General features: G+C 34.2%; 1 protein-coding gene across 2 annotated transcripts in view; it reads left to right on the top strand.

The window, feature by feature from the left end:
- ZNRF2 (zinc and ring finger 2) overlaps window positions 1-20,743 on the top strand; it is a 91,047-nt gene that overhangs the window by 22,151 nt on the left and 48,153 nt on the right. The gene's annotated exons all lie outside the window — the stretch shown is intronic.

Genomic DNA, 20,743 nt, shown 5'->3' with positions numbered 1-20,743 from the left:
CTGGTGTAAGTGTAAATTGTTCTGGTCTTTTAGGAAACTTAAAAACAGCTTATGTCAGGCGACTAGGTTGGGGGAAGTGTGCTTTCAGCAAATGCAACTGGCTATTGCTCTCATTTTTCTGTGGTCAGGACTGGAGAAAAATATGAATGAATGTTAACCAGTCTCTTAAGTTTAGAGGCAAGGGGGTGGGGCTTTTTAACTGAACAGAAAGAATAGACGAATTTAGGGGAATTTTACATAGGCTTGGAAGAAATCATTGAAAGCACTGAAGATTAAAATATTACAACTTTATTCCCTACTAATCCACCAAAAAAATATAAAAGAAAAGTGAGAAAATAAAGGACTGCGGTGAATTAAAAAGGGAATTGTTATGCCAGTGGTGTGCTGGAACCAGCTCTCCCTGGAGTTGATAAATTCAGGATTTTGGCCACCATAATTAAAATTATATAAATTTACAATTAAAGTATATTTTGAACAAAGATAATACTTAAAACTCACCATTTCCTAGTTATTTTATTACATTTTTCTATTAACATGTTCTTGAGGTTATTGACAGTATCTATTAACAGTATCTGAATGATGGAAATACTATGTAACAATCTCTTCCCAATTCTGTGTTTGGTAATGACACGTTGGTAGCTTAAAATCAGACATAGTTTATACTATGGAAATCAGCAAATACTAAAAAAATCAGAATTTTTTTCCCCTCTGGAAAGTGGTTGTTAAAACATTTACCAGAACACCACTGGGTATGACATTTTGCTGTTTGATACACCGATTGCTTTTCATCTCTGTAAATGTACTTATTTTCTGATGTTTTAGGCCTTCCAGTATTAGGGATAAAGTGTTAACTGTTCTTAGGGAAATGGAGATCTACTTATACTAGTTTACTCAGTTTTTTAAAAACATATCTTAAGCTTAAAGGAAGATAGGCCTTTTATTTAGCTCTTACTTGTATGTAGGTGTGTTTTTGCAAATTTGTTCTCCTAGGCTTTCAAATCATTGTTATTTAAAGATATTTTGAAGAAAAATCTTCCTGTATAACAAATACAACCAGGCAGAATGTCTTTCTTGTAAGCCATTAGTTTCACTTATTGAGTTCTTTATAGCAAGATGGAATATACTTTTTTGGTCCTTTTTAACCTGGACGTGTGTGTGTGCGTGCGTGTGTGTGTGTGGGGGGTGAGGGAACGGAGAGACAGAAGAGGGGGTTTGATTGATTTAATTCTTATAGCAGTTTGCTTAGATGAAGTTGACCAGTTAACACTAAGAAACATTATTTCCTCTAGTATTTTTGCTTATGATTAGTATTTTTTTTGGTAAGATTAAAGTGTTGTTAATTATTTCCTACTCATATATTTGGTGTCCTTATGTTCCGGTACTTTAGAAAATCAGTGAATTAGGAAATTATCCACAAAACTTGTGATTCATGTTACATTGATCTGTCATACATATTTTTAGCACTTACAGGAATAAGAAAATAAGATTGAAATATTGTGAAAATATTACTCTTGAGTTGCTTACTTATTACTCTGTAGTATAATGGTTTACATTTTTGGATCTGTAATTGAGCCTTTTTGACTTTGGCCAAATCATTTAAATACTCAGTCTCTATTTCCTCGGTAAGCGGTGATAGTAAGTAGTACCTACCTCATGTGGTGGTTTTGAAGATTAGATGAGGTAATGTAGCATTCAGCAAATTGCTTGTTGGCTCTTAGTAAAGTGCTCTGCAAATGTGAGCGAAAATCCTTATGATCAGAAAAACATCTGTTTTATTCACTGAAATGTTAAACCACTATTTTGGTTGTATGATATATTCTGGATAAACTTCAGTGATTTTCCTAAAATACTAGATAGTCCAATTGCTATAGAATGGAATTTAAAGGTTCTTATTTCCCCTAGTAATTTAATTTGCATAATGACTTGTTGACCTTAGTAAAAAATTACAGACTTCATCTTCTTTGCCCTTCCAAGGCTGCTTTTTAGAATAGCTATTCAGTAACTCTTATGTCCAAATAATAAGCAAAACAGGAATAAGAAGCAGAAGGGAGCACTGACAACCCGCCACTCAGTACTACTAGAAAATTGGCTGCTTAACCTCATATTTTGTATTTATTTGCTATTTTATTCTAGGTGCCTAGAGTTGATATTGTCTTGCCAGTTTTTATTCTTAGTATTGATTGGTTTTCCCTCTTTTTTCTACTCTGCTACCTCTATTCCTTCTGGAACCAGTAGTTTAATGGTAAGTATTTAAATAAGATTTACAAAGTTTTTGACCTAGTGAGGAATTTTTTACCCTCACCTATGTTGGTGAAAACTTTGTAGACTCCAGATGGTCTCTGTGGTCTCCCAGGTTTCCATTGTTGCCTTGTGTGTGTGTAGACTGATGAACTTAAGTTTTGAGGTACTTCTGTCCTTGCATGCTGTGTCAAATGGCATCCATTGTTTTTGTGTTTCATAGTGGTGTTTTTCTTGGAGCTTGCATTCTCCTTTCCCCCTTCTTTCTGCTGGTTTTTTTTTTTTTGTTTTGTTTTGTTTTGTTTTTTTTTTGGGGTGGGAAGGAGAAAAATCTTTCTCACATCTGTACTTTTATTTTTCCTACAGTATTTGGGATCTTTCCAAATCTTGCCAGTTAGATACCTGTTCTATACATGTTAAAAACTTAACTACTATTATCATCTTTGGGCAGAATTAGAAACTGAGTCCATGTCCAGTAAATGATACTGCTTTTATCTGTTGACTCTTCGCTGCTAAATTTGCTATCAGATGTTGTGTTGCCTTAATTCTCTTTTTAAATTTTAAGATAGTTGAGCCTTTTAATTATTTTTAAAAGGTAGAAATATGTTTTTTAGGATTTAGCACAGCAGTATCTATTTGTCATGCTATTTCCTCAAAACTTTGTTTTTTAATTTAGTGATATTTGCATTTACCTCCAAGCCTAATTAATTCTTTTAGCTTAGATTATGAAATACAATTTAATTGATTAATAAAAGGATGAGACTAGATTTAGAGCACTAAGATTCAAATAGTAAACTTTGGGAAGTCATTTTCATAAAATCTCATCATCAAAGAAAATGTCTTAAAGTTTTTTTTGGTTGTTATACATAAGAAAGATGCATAAAACAGAAGAATTCAGTTTTACAAAATGAAATTTAAAAACAAAGCAGTCTTAATGGGGGTAAGGGGTGTATAGCTTAGGGGTATAGCTTAGTAATAGAGCATGTGCTTAGCATGCACAAGGTCCTGGATTCAATTGCCAGTGCCTCCATTAAGGGAAAAAAAAAATAAAAAAATAAAAGCAGTTTTACAAAATGAATACCGGTGTCCAGAAGTAGATTGAACATTGCCAGTCCCCCAGAAACCCTCCCCTATGTATTCTGATTATGAAACCTTTCTTTCTCCTAGAATAATCACTATCGTTTATGGTAATCATTTCTTTGCTTTTCTTTGTTTTTTCATTTATATTTGCAATTCTAAAGAATGTCTTTAGTTTTGCCAGCTTGATGTAAGTGTAATCATACTCTTATTTTTGGATTTTATTTCTTTTCCTCAGTATTATTTTTGTAAGATCCATTTATATTGTGTGTAGTGTATGAGAGGACTCTAGTAATAAAAGAATAACACAAGAAAAACAAAAGTTTATTAACACGTGTGCTTTATGTTTACATGAAGGAAACCCAGGGAAAAATGAATAACTTTCTAAGATGGCTTAGAATTCAAGCTTAAACACAGTCACAGTAGGCAAAGAGGGTGGGATGTTGGTCTCTCAGAGGAAGTAAATGATTTTTAGGAAAGATGAAGGGCCCTTAGAAGAACAGATGAGAGGTTATGATAGTTTGTGAGTTTGTTTGTGGTGTCCTCTTCTAGTCTCCTCTCCTCTGATAAGAGTCCATCTTCCCTGGTTGATGAAATTCCTAGCAGGGGGAGGGAGGAGGGTGGATTTCTAACAATTGAATTCTGACAACTGAATTGGAGGATGTCTTTATTCAGATGAGAGGAGTTCAGAGGAAGCCTCTCCCTGCATTGGTGGTTGTTTTTCAAGTGCCTACAGCTCAAAATAATGAATATACCAAAGTGGCATATTCTGTTACCCTTCAATACTTGTGGTTAATTTCATCATTCTGTTCGATGAATATACCACAATTTATTTAACCATTCCATTGTTGGATATTTGTTTGCATTTCACTGTTATAAACACTGCTGCTGTGAATATTTTAACATGCATTCTGGGGAACATGTGCACAGATCTTTTTAGGACAGTAGTAACTCAACTTCTGGTCCTCCGGCTAGCAGCATTGCTGTTGTCACCTGTAAACGTATTGGAAATGTAAATTCTTCGGCCACACCCTTACCTGCTGAATTAGAATCTCTAGGGTCCAAGGAACCGAAACAAGCTCTCCAGGTGAATCTTACATGCATTAAAGTTTGAGAATCCCTGCTCTGAGATAAATACCTTGAAGTGGATTGCTGAATCTTAGGCTGTGTGTACCTTCAGCTTTATTTAAATAGTTTGCCAATGTAGTTGTATCAGTTTTTACTTAGGCTGGCAGTATTTGAGAGTCAATTCTTGTTCTATAACAATATTGTCAAAGTTTTAGTTTTTTAATTAGAATTTCGGTATTTCCTGATTTTACTTTTAACTGCAATTGAATTTTGCTTTTTCAGATTTACTGAAAAAATTGACTTATTAGGTTTACTGAGGAATTTTAAAAATATTATTGGAAGAGTTTTCAAACATTCCAAGAAGTAGAAATAGTGCAGTGAACTAATAAGCTTCATATACTCATCATCCACATTTACCAGTTAATTATGTTTTGCCATATTTGCTACGTCTCCTTTCTATGAAAAATTTTAAGCCAAATCTCAGATACCATGTCATTTCACCCCATATACACAAATGTGCATATCTGAATTACATTTTCTTTACATAATGATAATGTCTTTAGAGGGCCTTTTTCTATTTTAAAAAGAGCAACATCATATTTAAAAATGTACAAATTCTAAAATAATGACAAAGCACAATTTATAAACTGTTGTCATTGGAATATTATGAGTGAGATTTTGAATAAACTTAGTCTTTCAACATTCTCTGCACTCTTCTAATTCTGTATGCAGTTAGATAATCATACTGAATGTTGTTCTTTCAGCAACAGAGTCAGAAATTTAGGTTTCTTCAAATGATTGATTACATAGGTTTTGCTTTTAGGGATAAGAAAATCTTTTGAGTGCTTAGCAACTCAATACTTATCTGATAAAATTCAGTGTGTATAGTGATGTCCAAGCTGATGACTAGACTAGGCACCGAACAGAGATTATTCTGAATCAAGGCATGAGTATTTTTTGAATGGGTCTACTATATTGGTTATTGTTAGATAAAAGAGAAAGTATAGGTAACTTCCCAGGTAGATGAGAAGGCAAAAATTAAATACTCTAACATTGCATGTTAAAAGGTGCTCAGTAATATTTGGCTGCTTTTTGCATTATTGTAGTTAAATTAAATACTAATTCATGCTGATTAAGAAACTACAGATACAGGTAATATGTAATATATGTTGTTTTTAAAAATGTCAATTAATGGTTGAGAGGGAAATGAGGCTGGAGTTGGGAGGAAACACAATACAAGGCTTTGTATAATGAATAAAATGTTTCTGTGCATTTTAAACAGATGAGTGACAAAATCAGGTTTGCATTATGAAGATGGCCTATAGAAGCAGTTTGGGGAAGGGGAGGTGTAGAGCAGATATGTATAGACGTTACTATGATAATCCAGGAAAAAATAGAATAGCTTAAATCCAGAGGAGTGATGGAGCTCTAAAGAAGAGGTTTAATTTGACAGGTACTTGGGAGGTAAAACCTATCAGGTTGGTGATGCACTGAGGAAAAACAGGTTTGGCTTCAGGGAAGCAGTGATAATACTGGCCTGACTGGAACATCATCATTATTCTTCAGTTGTTTCATATTTCTAAACTTTTTAATCAAGTTCACTGGCAGCTTACAAAGTTTTTGTCATAACCAAAATTTGCAAAATGGTTTTCATAGCTCCCTATTTGAAACAAATATTCAGACATTCTGAACAGTTTTTAATAGCTTACTCCAGGAATCAGCAAACTTTCAGTGAAGGGCCAGATAATAAATATTTTAGGCTTTGCAGGCCATTTGATCTGTCACTTCTGTAATGTCAAGCCAACCATAGAAAATATGTAAGTGCATACACATAGCTGTGTTCCAATAAAACTTTATTAGTGGACACTGAAATTTGAATTTCATATAATTTTCTTGTGTCACAAAATATCATCCTTATGTTTCTTCTTTTCCAGGCATTTAAAAATGTAAAACTGTTTTTGATTCAAGGGCTGTACAAAAGCAGGGGTGTTTGGCCTTGTGTTCATAGTTTGTCAGTTACCCTAGGTGTAGTTTCTTTACAAGATACTTTTAAGATAAATAGCAAATAGGCTGTTAGATGTTAATTCTTTTCATTCCTAAGGATTTATAAATCCTTAAGTCTGTAATGCTGTTATTTGATTCTTACATTTGTAAGTTGAGGGGACCCAAGAGACAGGAATATGCATAGAAACGAGGAACTCCCAGCAAACTCAGTATAGCTGGGGAAATATTTAATGCAGAATGAATTCCCTGAAGAACTGTATCTTTAAGGAGGTAATTAACACCATACCAATGAGAAGTAGTTCCAGAGGTCAGCCCCTATGGGAAAGAAAGTCAGTAACTTTGTCAGACTATTGCAAATGTAGTAAGAAAGTGGAGTTGGGTTATACTGTAGTAGTAAGGAACTTGATTTGTACTTGGGAGTTGCCATTTCTTTTGGCCTTTGCTTTTCTTGGAATACCATATACTAGTGATTTCACCTTTTCTACTAAACTTGAAAACCCTTATAGAACTAGCCTTTTAGTTCTTTTTCTTAAAACTACTATTTTTTTTTTTTTTTTGGCTGGGGGAGGTAATTAGGTTTGTTTATTTTTAGAAGAGGTACTGGAAATTGAACCCAGGACCACCTTCCTCTTGTGCATGCTAAGCATGGTGCTCTACTGATTGAGCTATGCCCTCCCCCTCAGGCCTTTAATTCTAAATCAAATTTGATATAAGTCATGAGGATTTAATTATGTATGCGTGGTATTAGGAAATATGACATACACTGAGTCAGATTATTTGAGTACAAACATAGTGGGCAGAGTTTTATCTACATAAAATCAATACTGATTACAGTCAGGTGCCCAACTGCTAAAATTAACATTTTAATTGTGATACTAAACTGTTAATGTATGTTTAGTTTTCATAATTATCTCTTCATTTTTCATGGTGACCTTAAAAATTAAATTACTGACAATAACAGAAAATACTTTTAGCCAAACACATTTAAGATTTTAAAGCCCCAGTTGCCAGAAAAGCATTTTAAAAAATCCTATCAAGCTTTGCTAGGTACATTTTTCATTTGATTGGGTATCTAAAAACAGTTATTTGGTTAAGAATGTAGTGTTTGTGATATATAGATTTATGTTAAATTTTCACACACTTTATTAACATTTATTTGTTGATAAGAAATCTCTACATTAAAGCTATATTACTTTTAAGAAAAACAATAAAATGTTAAATAATTAAAAATATTTGGCTACTATTTAAATTATAATTTTGTTTCCATTATTAATTATTTTTGTTCCCTTGCATTTCAGATTAGTATATTGGTACATGGGAAAAGTGGATTTATTTATACAAGTGTAAAATAGACCAGGATGGTACAAATATAATTGAAATCTAGTTCTAAAAGGTTAAAAATAAAAGTATTTGGTATACTTTGTTCCTGTACATAATGTGTGGCTCAGTTTTTTTCTTTCAACTTTTTTTGCATTTCCAATTTAAATATTTTTTCTTTTTTGGGCAATATATAGTGAGAAGGAAATAGAACTATAGAAGAGAGGTTGCATTATTTTTATTCTTTGCTGTATCTTTCTATTTTCCCACCTATGTTTTAACAGTTCTGCTTTAGCCAGTACAACAGGCCCGTGTACTTTCTCTTCCTTTTTAAGCCTTCCCAGTTGGATCCTAACCTTTTTTCTTTTTTCTAAATAGCTATTCTTGGGGAATCCTTTAAGCCTCTAATTCCATGTGAGTGAATGGGATCATTAAAGATTTTAAAATTTAGTTGATTAGGGTAAGTGATAAAAGATTATCTCCCACAGAAGCAAAGTGCACACTAAAAATTTTAGGATTTTATTAAAAATTAAGTCCTCTAAGAATGTAATGTGCATATCATTCCCTGATCTTTTTTAAAAAACATTTTTATGGTCAATTAGAATTTATACTATGATTATTTATCAGAAGAATATGTGCCTCATGTGTGCTTCTCTTTGATGTTTCTATGGCTGAGTGGAACATTAAACCATTTAAATGTGGTTTTACATGAAGCAGCATTAGAAAAGCACCAGCTATTGTTCACCAAGTAACTTACTCAGTGAACTATTGTATAATTATTTGGTGATCTGTTGCATAGTTATTTGGTGAACTGTTGTTCACCTCATCTGCTCCTACTTGCTAAAAAAATTAAGTTTTACATACCCTTGTCTTTGATTTAGGTTAAATTCTGATAGTTGACAGCATGGGAAAATCTCCATGTTGTGTGTAGGTGTTCATGTTCCCGTGCTGGTGGGGGACTGGGGGAAAGCTGAAGGAGGGAGAGAGGAAGAGGGGGAAGAGAGAAAGAAACATAAGTGAGCCGTGCTTTACAAATGTAGTCTAGCTAGCTCTTCAGAGCTGCCCTTATTAATTTGAGCCCTAAAGAGAGAACTGTGGGGAGAGAAAAAACTCCATACTTTATCTTCAGATTTGGGCAAGAGGAAGGCTATATTAGAGGGAAAACATAGCTATTCATTCATTCATTCAATAAATATTTATTGAATGTCTACTCTGCTTTGGCATGGTGCTGGGAAGTAGGAATCTTTATGTGAAACATGAAGATATATTTCAAAATCATTCCTTATTTTTTTTAGTTTGGTCAAATATTTTGTATATTTTATATTTGTATTTGAAAGTTCTAAAGACATCTAACAGTTTCATTGAGACTATAGCTGCCTGTAGTACTTGAAAAAAAAGTTTAAGTCTGATGAAGTCTGGTTACTGTACCAGTTGTAATTTTGTCTTTATTTACATTTTGAAAAGACTTAAGAGCTTTAGTAAAATTCAGCTGAACCTTTAGTAAATCATTTTTGGAATAGTTAAAACATGGTAAGACAACACGTACTAATATGGTAGGAACAGTATGTATATCCTACAGACAGAATCTGAAGTGAAACAGGTGATAAAAATTTATAAGCCAAGCGGGCTATACATACCAAGGTGATACTGATTCTGGAGTTGTGGTCGGATGCTTTCTGCAACTCAGGAGAATTGGAATATGTATGTTTAGAAGCAAACTCTTCTGGGACATTGAGCTTACTGAGAATTTTAGTTGTACAGATTTTTTGTAATATTTTGCCTTAAGCCAATGAGGGTTAAAAAGTTATTAACTATAGTGGTTAGAATTCATTGTAATAATTATTCTCAAATCTATAGTTATTTAAATTTTTTTCTCTTCATTTGATTTCTGTGCTAATCTAGAGCCACAACAAAACTAGCATATGGCTTATATGTTACATGTGACACCATAGGCTAGTGGGCATTATAGAGCTGTACTGTGATTTAGATGAGAAGCTGTGGTTCAGAGGTGCTTTTCTCTGTCTAATATGTGAATTCCCAGAGCAAAAGCCATTACTCCATCCTCTGCCTCCCCTCATCCCCCAGCTGAGGGAAGATTCCACAGCAGAAGTTACTGTCCTAGTTATAAAAATGAATAAACTGACTGCTGTTGAAGCTCAGTTCCAGAAGTGCCTTGCATATTGCTGTGACTTAATATTTGTGTCCCCCAACCCCTGAAATTAATATGTTTAAAATCTTAATGCACAAGGTTATGTCGGTGATGGGACATGATTAGGTTATGAGGGTGGAGTCCTCATGAAAGGGATTAGTGCCTTTAAAAAAAAAAAAAAAAAAGGATACCTATAAAAGAGGCTCCAGTGAGCTCCCTAGCCTCTTTCACTATGTGAGGATAAAATGAGAAGTCTGCAACCAGGAAGGGGGCCCCCTGATCTCCAGAACTATATGAAATACATTTCTATTATTTGTAGTCTCTGGTATTTTGTTACAGCAACCCGAATGGACTAAGACACGTATCTAGTCAGATTTCTAAAATTGCCCCAAGAATGCAGACTTTTACTCTTGGCACTGAGGTTTCCTCCTTTTCTAATAGTGAACTTGTTTCTATCAGTGAGGAATAAAAACTGATTACCTCCCTTTGTCCATGTTTTGCTCATTTGGTGCCCTGTTTCACTACCCTCCTCCCCCAGTAAGATGTGTGGCCATTTTGAAGTTCTCTGATGACAGAAGATGTTCAATACATTGAATTTTACAAGATTCATTTGTACTAGTTAAACCACTGATCCCTAGGTCCTTATACTATCATTAGCATATTCTCTTATATTGTAAATTAGGGACACCTTGTTTATATTGCCACATGGAATTTATTTAGTTTTCTATGGGAGCTGACCTGCTACATACTACCATAGTTTGTTTACTTTTCTACCATTCTGAATACTATTTAGATCTTCTGTTCCCCTTTTCCAACTGTTTAAGAAGAGCAATCAGTTGTATTCTATTTGGCCTTCTTTTGTAAGATGGAATAATTTCTTAATTCAGTCGAACAAATTTAAAAGAGAAATACTTAACCTTGTTTGTCAGTTTTCCCGGAGAAAATACCCATGTTGCTGAAGATCTTTATTTTCTAATAAAGCTGTAATTTTCTATATCGGAATTACTTTCTATATATAAGGGCTCACACAAATTACAGTGACAGAGAAGCATACTGTCAGTTGTGACCCACTGTTGAGATCTTACATAGTTAATCTATCACATTTGTAGGTTATATGTATTTAAAATAATCTAGACAATATAAAAGCCAAAATACAGATGAGAAATAAAGCTAAGGGAAAAAAGTTGACAGTTGATTGATAAGCTAGAAGACAATTAAAGCAGTAATAAAATAATGAAAAATAAAAGGAAACAAAAATGAAAAGATGAGCATCTTTGCAGTGTTATGAATATGCCCAAGACAAACATTTATGCATGTTATTCTTGCATTTTATGATTTAAACAGTGGCTGCAAAAGATTTTCACTTGGTAGAGGAAAATTATTGAATCTCCAGTACTTGATTTTTCTGGGTTTGTGAATAGTTTCCCAAATATGGGAAGTACATTTGTTAAGGTATCTAGGATTTGATATCAATATGGATTTTGATTTGCTTGCAGTTCTTGGTGTGTGTTCTTAATCCTAGCCATTAATTTTGTAGAATTTTGCCACTGTTCACAAGAATCACTTGTCCTAGAAAACAAGTTCAGAAAAGATCCCCTATAATGGTTGTATGTATGAGGTATTGTAAACTGCAAGTTTAATTGGTCACAGATGCTTATGAGAGCGATCTAGTAGATGAGTGGACTGGAGAGTGTAATGAAAAGAGCCCTAGTTCTGGGCTTACTGCTGACTTGTTTTTTACTTCCCTGAATTTTCTTAACTGTAAAAGGAGATTAGAGTGGATGCTCCTTTAGGGCCCATTTACAGTCTCGTAAAGTTGTTTCTAAATGGTGGAGGAATAACTATAGTGAACATGGAGAAGTGGCTTTTTTTAAACAACACTGAGGGCATTGTTAGGTGCTCCTAGCATAAAGCATATATAATGCCCAACCCATAAGTATTTTTTAAAATTAGGAACCAAAAAAGGGGAGAGAAATTACTGCCCCCCCCCCCTTTTTAAACTACAAAGAAACCTGCAGGGTATATTTAAAGTACACTTAAAGAACATTTTATGAATCATTTCAGTCTGCTGATGTATAACATGAAAAATAATACTTCTTTAGCTAGCCTTTCATTCATTCCAGTATTTGAATATCTACTATGTGTCATAATAGGCAATCTGATGGCTTTGGTACTAAAAAAAAAAATAGATCATAATTTTTACTTAAAATTGCTTCATTCATTTTCTCTTTTTATTCTCATCAGAAATAGTTCTTTTAAAAAGATACTATGTGAAAAAAGAATAAAGAAACAATTGTCACAAAATGGTACATGGTAGAAAATAATGACTTTCCCTAGTGGACTTAAAATATTCTGAAATAAACTAAACTTTTTAGGAATGTTTGTTATGAAAATTGATATACACTGATGTTAATTTTGTAGGTTCTCAAAGATTATTTTTGATGATTTATAGGATTAAATATTTAAACATTTAATCTGATAAATATGCTTGTTAAGCAAGGTAAGAATGTATTCTTACATTGTGTTGTGGGAACATTTTCTATCATGCCATTTAAATTTTCTTAGAGATATTTTTGTCCTTCATTAAGTAACTGTCATTTTTAAACATTAAAGGTTTGACCTAACTTTCCCTTTGGCTTCTTGAGCATCTTTTCTTTTGTAGCAGAAGTTTTTTCCATAAGACCACCATGATAGTTACAGAGAAGATAGTCTGCAGCTCATCTTGCCTGTGATTCTTTGTTTAGGTAAATTGGCTTGCATTTTCTGAGAATTTTCAAATCAGATAGTCCTGTTTGCCAAACTCTGAGCAGACCCTATTGACAAATGAGATCGCCTCAGTTTACTCTCTAGACCTTTTGCTGTGTGCCATATAGTATGAAAAGTTGCTTATGGAAGTTGCTTTATTTGCCTTTCTTTTTACTGGCATGTTTTTACTTCTTTTTATTGGCATGTTTCAAATTTATAACAATTTTATCCTTAAACTGAATTTTTTTTTTTTAAATGCAGTTTATTCTTGCAAACAGTGCTTAGGTCTCTGTTTGATTGCAGTCGGAATTACCAGTAATTAGAATTTTTTAATCTGCCTTTAGTTGTGCCATTATAGAATTAGGCCAACCATACAATTCATTCATAGATGTATTGAGATATTTGTTGAGTTATGACTGTAGAGCTAGCTGGATGCTGGGGCAGGGTGGTGGAATAGAATACTTAGGAGAATATACAATTTCTGCCTCACAGGTATTATCAAATTTGGGAGATAAAATATACACATGAAATGTAGATGCTGCTGTGTATCAAATGACTGTTATCAGTAAATGGAATATAGTAGGATGGAGAAGGACATGGTTTTGAGTTCTTTTAAAAGGTTTGTTTGAAATAGTGAGACTTAATCTGAAATTGAAGGGATAGGAATAGGTTTTTAATAAATAAGAGAAAAGATATGTGGACTTAAGAGCAAAGGCCTAGAGGTGTGAATGGGTATATTCTGTTGGAAGAAAAGGATTAAATTGCCTACACCAAATTTGTATTAGAATAATAGTGATTATGCAGAAAAGCCTAGTCTAGGGGAGAATAGGGTGTGTGCGTGTGTGTGTGTGCGTGTGCACGTGCAGTAACGTAAAAGATGATCTCGAGCCAGGATGCTGTGGTAGATAGCTTGATAGTTAAGGAATTGGAAGAGCTGAGTTTTGTCACTTTTGATTTCTTTGCACTTAGACTGCTTTTCTCTTTATATGAGCAGTTTAAACCAAGACAGTCTGTAGACTCCTTTCGCTTGATGTTCTTTCAGTTTCATTATTGAAGACAGGAAATGGCAATTACTGTTTTGTATTACTTTATGGAGTTGGTGTAGCAAATTGAGGTTACCTGCTGTAAAAATCGCCTGAATATATGACTGTGTTAATTTATTCCATTGTTCGTCACACTCAATGCACATATACCTCAGGGAGTTTTAAGCCTATTGGTTGTTTCCTTCTAGAAATTATTTATATTAGTCAAATCACCTAATTGAGATTGGTAGGAATAGAGTTTTGTTTAAGGGAAGGTATAGGTGAATAGTTTTGATTTGGAGGAACTTGGAGTGCTAGCTTTGGGTAGAGAACACCCATAACCGCTGGGATGGATAGAACGGTGGGCACACCTGGGGGAGTGGCAGAATATTTGGATTATTACAAAGGTTGAAGTAGGAGTCCTAGTCAGGCGTCTGTTGTATCTCCATAGCAGCCAGCATAGCTTATATTCCTGTTCTTTCTCTCTGAATTCTGGTAGTGGTAGAGACAATCGCTTCTCCAGTGTGACTCTTCCTGGTGTCTTTATTTTGTTTATAGCTACCAACTAAGCAAATACATTTAGAGGACTTGTTTGCAGTTGCAAAGTGATGATTTAAAAAAAATTATTTATTTATTTTGGGGGAAGGTGGGGAATTAAATTTGTTTATTTATTTTAATTGGGGTACTGAGGATTGAACCCAGGACCTCATGCATGCCAAGCACACACTCTACCACTGAACTATATCCTCCCTGCTAGAGTGATGATTTTATAGGTAAATCTTCTAATAGGTGTGGTACTCTCATCTTCTGTTTCCCCCAGCAAATTCTGACTGTGGGTGCAGATTTTTCTGTCTTCAAAAAAACAAAATAGAAAGCTCGCCTTTATTTTTCCTGCTCATTGGTGTATAGTGTCCCTTGGTGTCTGCAGGGGGATTGGTTCCAGGACTCCCATGAGTACTAAAATCTGTTCATGGTATAGTATTTGCATATAATCTAAGTACACTTTAAATCATTTCTAGATTACTTATTATGACTAATAACAATGTAAGTGTTATGTAAATAGTTGTCAGGGTATGGCAAATTCAAGTTTTATTTTCTGGAATATTTTTTCCTCCTCAATATTTTGATCCTGGTTAGTTGGATCCATGGATGTGGAACCTGCCAATAGGGAGGGCCTAGTGTATTTACTAGACTCAGGTGTAGGAGCAATCCTTTTTGCTTGTGGAGGAAGGAAACAATGTACAAATACTAAGTCAAAGTAGGGTTGGGTCACAGGAGATGTAAAGAGGAATCTCTTTTGCCTTAATCATCAGAGTGGAAAAGGATAAGGTATTCACAGTTACTGTTGCTGTTTATTTTACTATAAAAAGTAACTCTGATATGGCAGGAACATCTCAATTGAATTATTACAGGAAGTTCTTCAGTCTAAAGGATTGGAATTTTACCATTGGAGTGTCATTTTAGAACTGTACTGTTTTAAGAACTTAAAAAGAATAAATGAATTGTCTAAATTTGAAAAAGGGATAATTTTAATAAATAATGGCCACTTTTTATTGAATATTTTCTGTGTTTCAGGCACCGTAATCTTTAATCCTCATCAGATTGCCAGTATGTAGGTGATATTCTCTATGTTTTACAGGGAAGAAATTAGACCTCAGGGGCTTATGTACTTGCTTTCCCTGGTGTCACATACTTTATATATAGCAGAAACTACATACCCAGGTTTGTACCTAGATCTTTTGGACTTCAAGGTCTGTATTTTCACTAGAACGTTAAAACTAGTAAGGAAGATTGACACATAAATCGGTAATTAGAGTGCCATGTGCTATATATTGCAATATCAGAAGTATCATCAAAGTACGAAAGAAATATAAAGGGAGAGAATAATTAAATCAGCTTTGAGATGAAGCATTATGAAGCATTTAGAGGATTCCTGGAGAAAGGTGACTCCTGAGTGGGATTTTGATGACAGTTTAAAAGTTCTTCAAGGTAGAGGAGAGGGAAGAATAACATTAGTGTTTCAGTACCTCTGTACTTATAGCTCATTCTACTGTTCATTCTCTTCTTCCATCTCAGTCTCCCTTGTCCTGTTTATGCACGACAGGATCATGCCATTCTTATCCCAGTTATTGTTAGTTGCATCATTTTTTACATTATTGCTATCTCTTATATATATATATATGTATATTCTAACAATAATTCCTACAGTTGTTTACACCTATTAAATAAAATGTGTGTGGTGTACTAGCAATTGTGTGTGTATATATATGTGTGTGTGTGTGTTTTGTTTTGTTTTGTTTTTTATAAAAAAAACACTACAGCTTGTCCATTCCTGAGTTCTTAATTTGAATTAATCTCTTGGTTGGATCTTGGGACTTTGAATATTTGAGGATACGTTTCTTGAGTTGCACTTTTTTCCTGTCTAAGGGTTCTGACGACATCCCTCCTCCCCACTCCAAACCCCAACACATTAAATGTGTCCCAAATAAACTCTTTGTATTAGTCTGTGGAGAATTCTGAGACCATTAAGATTTCTGCCATTCTCATCATCAATCGTAGACATCTTTCTGTCTAGGTGTTCATTAGGATTCTTTTTTTAAAATTATCTTTTATAATTTTATTCTCATCTTTGATTTCATTCTCTTCTTTGAGAGAAGCAGCCTTTTGTTTTCTATACGTTTCATCTTTTTTTCAAGTCCCTGCTATATCTCTGTTGTTTTCCGTAAGTCTGCTTTCCATGTCAGTGATGTTATCACTAGCTTTTTCTATTTCCTTCTGATTTTTTTCTAGTTTCTATTTGTTTCAGATTTATTGTTATATTCATTTCCTGAACTATGACAGCTCTTTCCTGAGTTACTTTCATAAATTGTCTAATTTATCTGCCTTTTTAATGTTTTTGTCTTTCCTTAAATAGAGATTCAATACTTAGGTCCCATATTGAATCCTCTCTTATTATTCATTGAACAATGGAGCCAGTTCTAGTTGGGCCTGTTGTAAGTGAAGACAGTCTGGGGAAAAGAGCTGAGGAAGTGGCCTGGGGCAGCCCACAGCTTCCATTGAGATGTGTTCCTGCAGAAATATTTTCGCTAGGCTGATGTGTCCTATGCTCTTCCTTTAAAATAGTTTAAAAAAATTAAACCAAGGTAGTGTACGTATGTATTTTGAAAACACATAGTACTTCTAGTCTAATAATAAAAATCATTATTCTTTTGCCTCAACCTTCCCCAACACCATTTTTATTTTCTGGAGGCAACTATTTTTTAACACCTATAGCTATTGGCTGTAACATTTACTTCCGTATTTATAAACAGTGTGCCTGTATTCCTGTTTTTAATTCTTTTTAGATGTTAACTGTTAACTGCCTGTTATGGAAGATGAGGATTTATATGTATCGCTTGTCCTCGCTTTTATCCTTCCAACTTCTGAGTGTGTTTTTAAATGACAGTTTGCTTAAATTGATGCTCATTGCTTATGACTATGGATTAATTTCCTTTTGTGTATTTGTCTCATAGTTAATAATTGCCTCATCATTTTTGCTTACTTAATTTTCTAAGTTCTTATCAGTTCTTCCTGAAGAATTATAAAACTGTCTAAATGCAGTAGTTTTCTATACTACTAAACACATGGAGAAACCTTATCAGTTCACTCCCTACTCCTCAGCTAACCCCTCCTCTCCTCCATTTCCCTCTCCTCCCTTCCACTCTCTTGTCTTCTCTGTTCTCTGTCTTCCCCTCCTTTGCCTTCACTTCCCTCCTTCTCTCTTTCTCTCCCTTCTTGAACCCTCTATTCTCCTCTTATAGTCTGGACTAGTAACCTTCTAGACCTGCTACATAAATATCCAAGGAGGTCCCTTCACCATTCTCCTATGAGAGATCTTGTTTTCTTGATCTTGGTGTTTTTCTCTTTGTTTTCCTCTTCTCTATTTGTTGCCTTGTTTTAGTGGAGCAGATGTTCTAGAAGTTTCTCAAGAATATGCATAGGGAGGAAAGATTTTTATGCTTTTTAAATCAGGAAAATATCTGTTTATCAAGTGTGAATATGTGATAGTTTGGGCATATTCTCTGAGTGAAATAATTTCAGAATTTTGAAGTTTTTGCTTCACTCGTCTTCTCCTTTCAAGCGTTGCTGTTGAGAAAACTAATGCCTTTATGATTCTGAAAAACAGTTGAACTACTCTCAGTATTTTTTAAATTAAATTTTTATTTAATTTTTAATTTTTAAAAATTAAAAAAAAATTTTTAATTAAAAGATTTTTATTGAAGTATCCAAAAATATTAATATCATGAAAGACAAAATTTAAAAGTCTGGGAAACTCCTAGATATTTTACTTTGATCTTTTTTCTTTCTGAAAAGTTTTAGATTTTGTTCTTTATTCCGAGAGCATTAGCTCTGTTATGTCATTGTAATGTGCTTTGGTATGGCTGTTTGTTTTCATTTGTTGTACAAGTACATGCCTTAGGTCTGTATCCTCCTGAACTTCAGTTTGGGAAATTATGTCTTTGACAATTTCTTCCTCTTTCCTCAAGTCTGTTTCTAGTTGGTTAGATGTCAGACCACCTGGATTGAACTTCTGATTTTATTATTTACTCTCCTGTTTGACTTTTGGGAGATTAAAAAAATGTGTTGAGTAATGGTTAAGAATTAGGCTCTGGAGCCAGAAGGCCTGTTTGAATTCCATATTGCCAATTTCTAGCTGTGTGACCTTATATAAGTTAGTTGCTCTTTCTGTTTTTCATCTATATAAAGTAGGGTTAATAATAATGTCTAACTCACAGGGTATGGGGATAAATAAGTTAATTCATCCAAAGTGCTTAGATAATTTCCTGGTCTATAGTAAATTTTAATTGTTGTTATCATTTGGCATCATTATTACTTCAAGTTAAAATTTTAACCATCTACTTGAATTTTTAGTTTCTACCTGAAGTTTAGTTTTCCAGAATTTGTCTTTGCTTCTCTGTTCCTACCTTATAGCTTTCTGTTCTTGTTTCATGGATGTAATATTATCTTGAATTATTGAGACAATTGAGGAAATTTGGAAGAAACCTCCAACATGTTAGATGGACACCAAAACAAATAAATACAAACAAAATTAAATAATTAAATAGAAACCTTGTAATTACAAGATTTTTGGGGGTCAGCAATGCTGAATTTTTTTTCCTGCTTCTTGCATTGACTATTTTATCATAGTTCCCCTTTTCTGTTAATTTGTTTTGGTATATAGCTTATATGTTGGAGGCTTTTTCTAAATTTCCTTGTAATTAGGTTCAAGTTATATTTGGCGGGAAATACATAAGTATCATGTTCTTAGTGAATCACATCAGGGAGCACAGATGTCAGCTTGATTTTTTGTTGGTGATATTAAGTTTGAACATTTATTTAAGGTGATGTCAGCCAGTTTCTCCATTTTAAAAGTACCTTTTTATCTTTGTTAATTTAGTGATTTGGGGTTCTGATACTTTCACAATGTGTAATTATCCATCTGTACTTTTGCATACTTTTAATATTTAAAATAGTATAATTTATTATGTTATTATCCATTTTGATGCTCAGATTGTCCAAATTTGACCAGGAGAAGCCTTTTCAAGCTGGTTTCTGTGCTTTTTTGTGCATCCATATTCAATTTTTCTTAATCTTGCACAATATTAATATTCAGGATATTCAGGATGCACCTTGTACTTCCTGCCTTAGACTTAGAACCAGGCGTTTCGTCAAGGATTCCTGGCTCCTTTTCATGGGAAATGATATCTAGAAACCCCAAATCTCAGGGGGTGCCCTTTTTGCTACTGAGGTGTCCTTGCTTCTAGGCCCTTTAGGTTATAGAGAATGTCCTTTCTTTTTTATAGCTGTGTAGTAACTCCCTTGTGTAGATGCATAATTGTTGATTCACCAGATCTCTTGTGGTTCCAATATTATGCTACTTCAGAGAGTATCACGATAAATTACTGTGTGTGTGTGTGTCTTTTAATTAAAATATAAATGTATTATCTTTTGAGGTTCTGTGAGTAGACTAGGATCAGTTTATGGAGTTCCCACTTGGAGTCTTTCAAGCAGTTGAAGATGGAAAGTGGGGCTGGAGTCACCTGAAGTTCAGAGTAATTCAACATTCAAGGCGGCTTACTCAGTATGCCTGGCAGTTGATATTGGTTGTTAGCTCAGAGCTCAGCTTGGGCTGTCAACTGGAATGCCTACCTATAACATCTCCATGTACTTAGGGCTTCCCAGAGCATGTCAGCTGAGTTCTGAGAGGGAGCATCCCAGAAGGCCCAGGTGGGAGCTGTGAGGCTTTTTAAGATTTATCTCAGAAATCCCAAAACATCACTTGTGCATTCTATTGAACAAGCAAATCATTAAGACTGGCCTAGATTCAAGAGGAGGAGAATTAGTTTTCTTTTCTTAATGTGAGGAACAGGATACATAAAATTGACAGCAATTATCTTTAAAGACTATATACCATAGTCTGCTTTTTAGCAACCATAACTCTAAATCCCTTCCATACGTAAAATGTACTCACTTTCTTCCCAAGTCCAAGGCAGTCTCATCTCATGAAGGCATTGATTTGAGGTCCGGGATCTTGTTACCTAAGTCAGGTCCAGATGTGGATGAAGCTTCTCATGTGCAGCACTTTGGTAACAGTTCCCCTTGACCTGAAGACCTTTACTGAGATCTTTATTTCTCTATACAGCTTTGAGTTACTGTCTAGTGTCTTTTCACTTTACCTTGTAGAACTCCATTGAGTGTATCTTCTAGGCCAGGTCTAGTGGTAAGAGACTCCCTCAGCTTTTGTTTTCATAATTTCTCCCTCACTTCTGAAGAAATTTTGCCAGATATAGGATTCTTAGTTGACAGTTTTTTCCTTTGAGCATTTTAAATATATTTACCTATTGCCTTCTAGAGTCCAAAGTTTATCATGAGAAATCTACTTACAATCTTACTGAGAATCCCTTGTATGTGATAATTCACTTCTCTCTTGCTGTTTCCAAGAGTCTCTCTTTGTCTTTTGAAAGTTTGGTTATAATGTATCCTCATGTGACCTCATCTTTCATGGAGGTCATTGAACTTCTCAGATGTTTATATGCATGTCTTTCATCAAATTTGGGAAGCTTTCAGGCATTATTTGTTCAAA

This window comes from Camelus dromedarius, chromosome 7 (genome assembly GCF_036321535.1).
Source record: "Camelus dromedarius isolate mCamDro1 chromosome 7, mCamDro1.pat, whole genome shotgun sequence".
NCBI classification, from domain to species: domain Eukaryota; kingdom Metazoa; phylum Chordata; class Mammalia; order Artiodactyla; family Camelidae; genus Camelus; species Camelus dromedarius.
The sequence above is the reverse complement of the archived record's forward strand: the minus strand, read 5'-3'. Positions and strand labels throughout refer to the sequence as shown.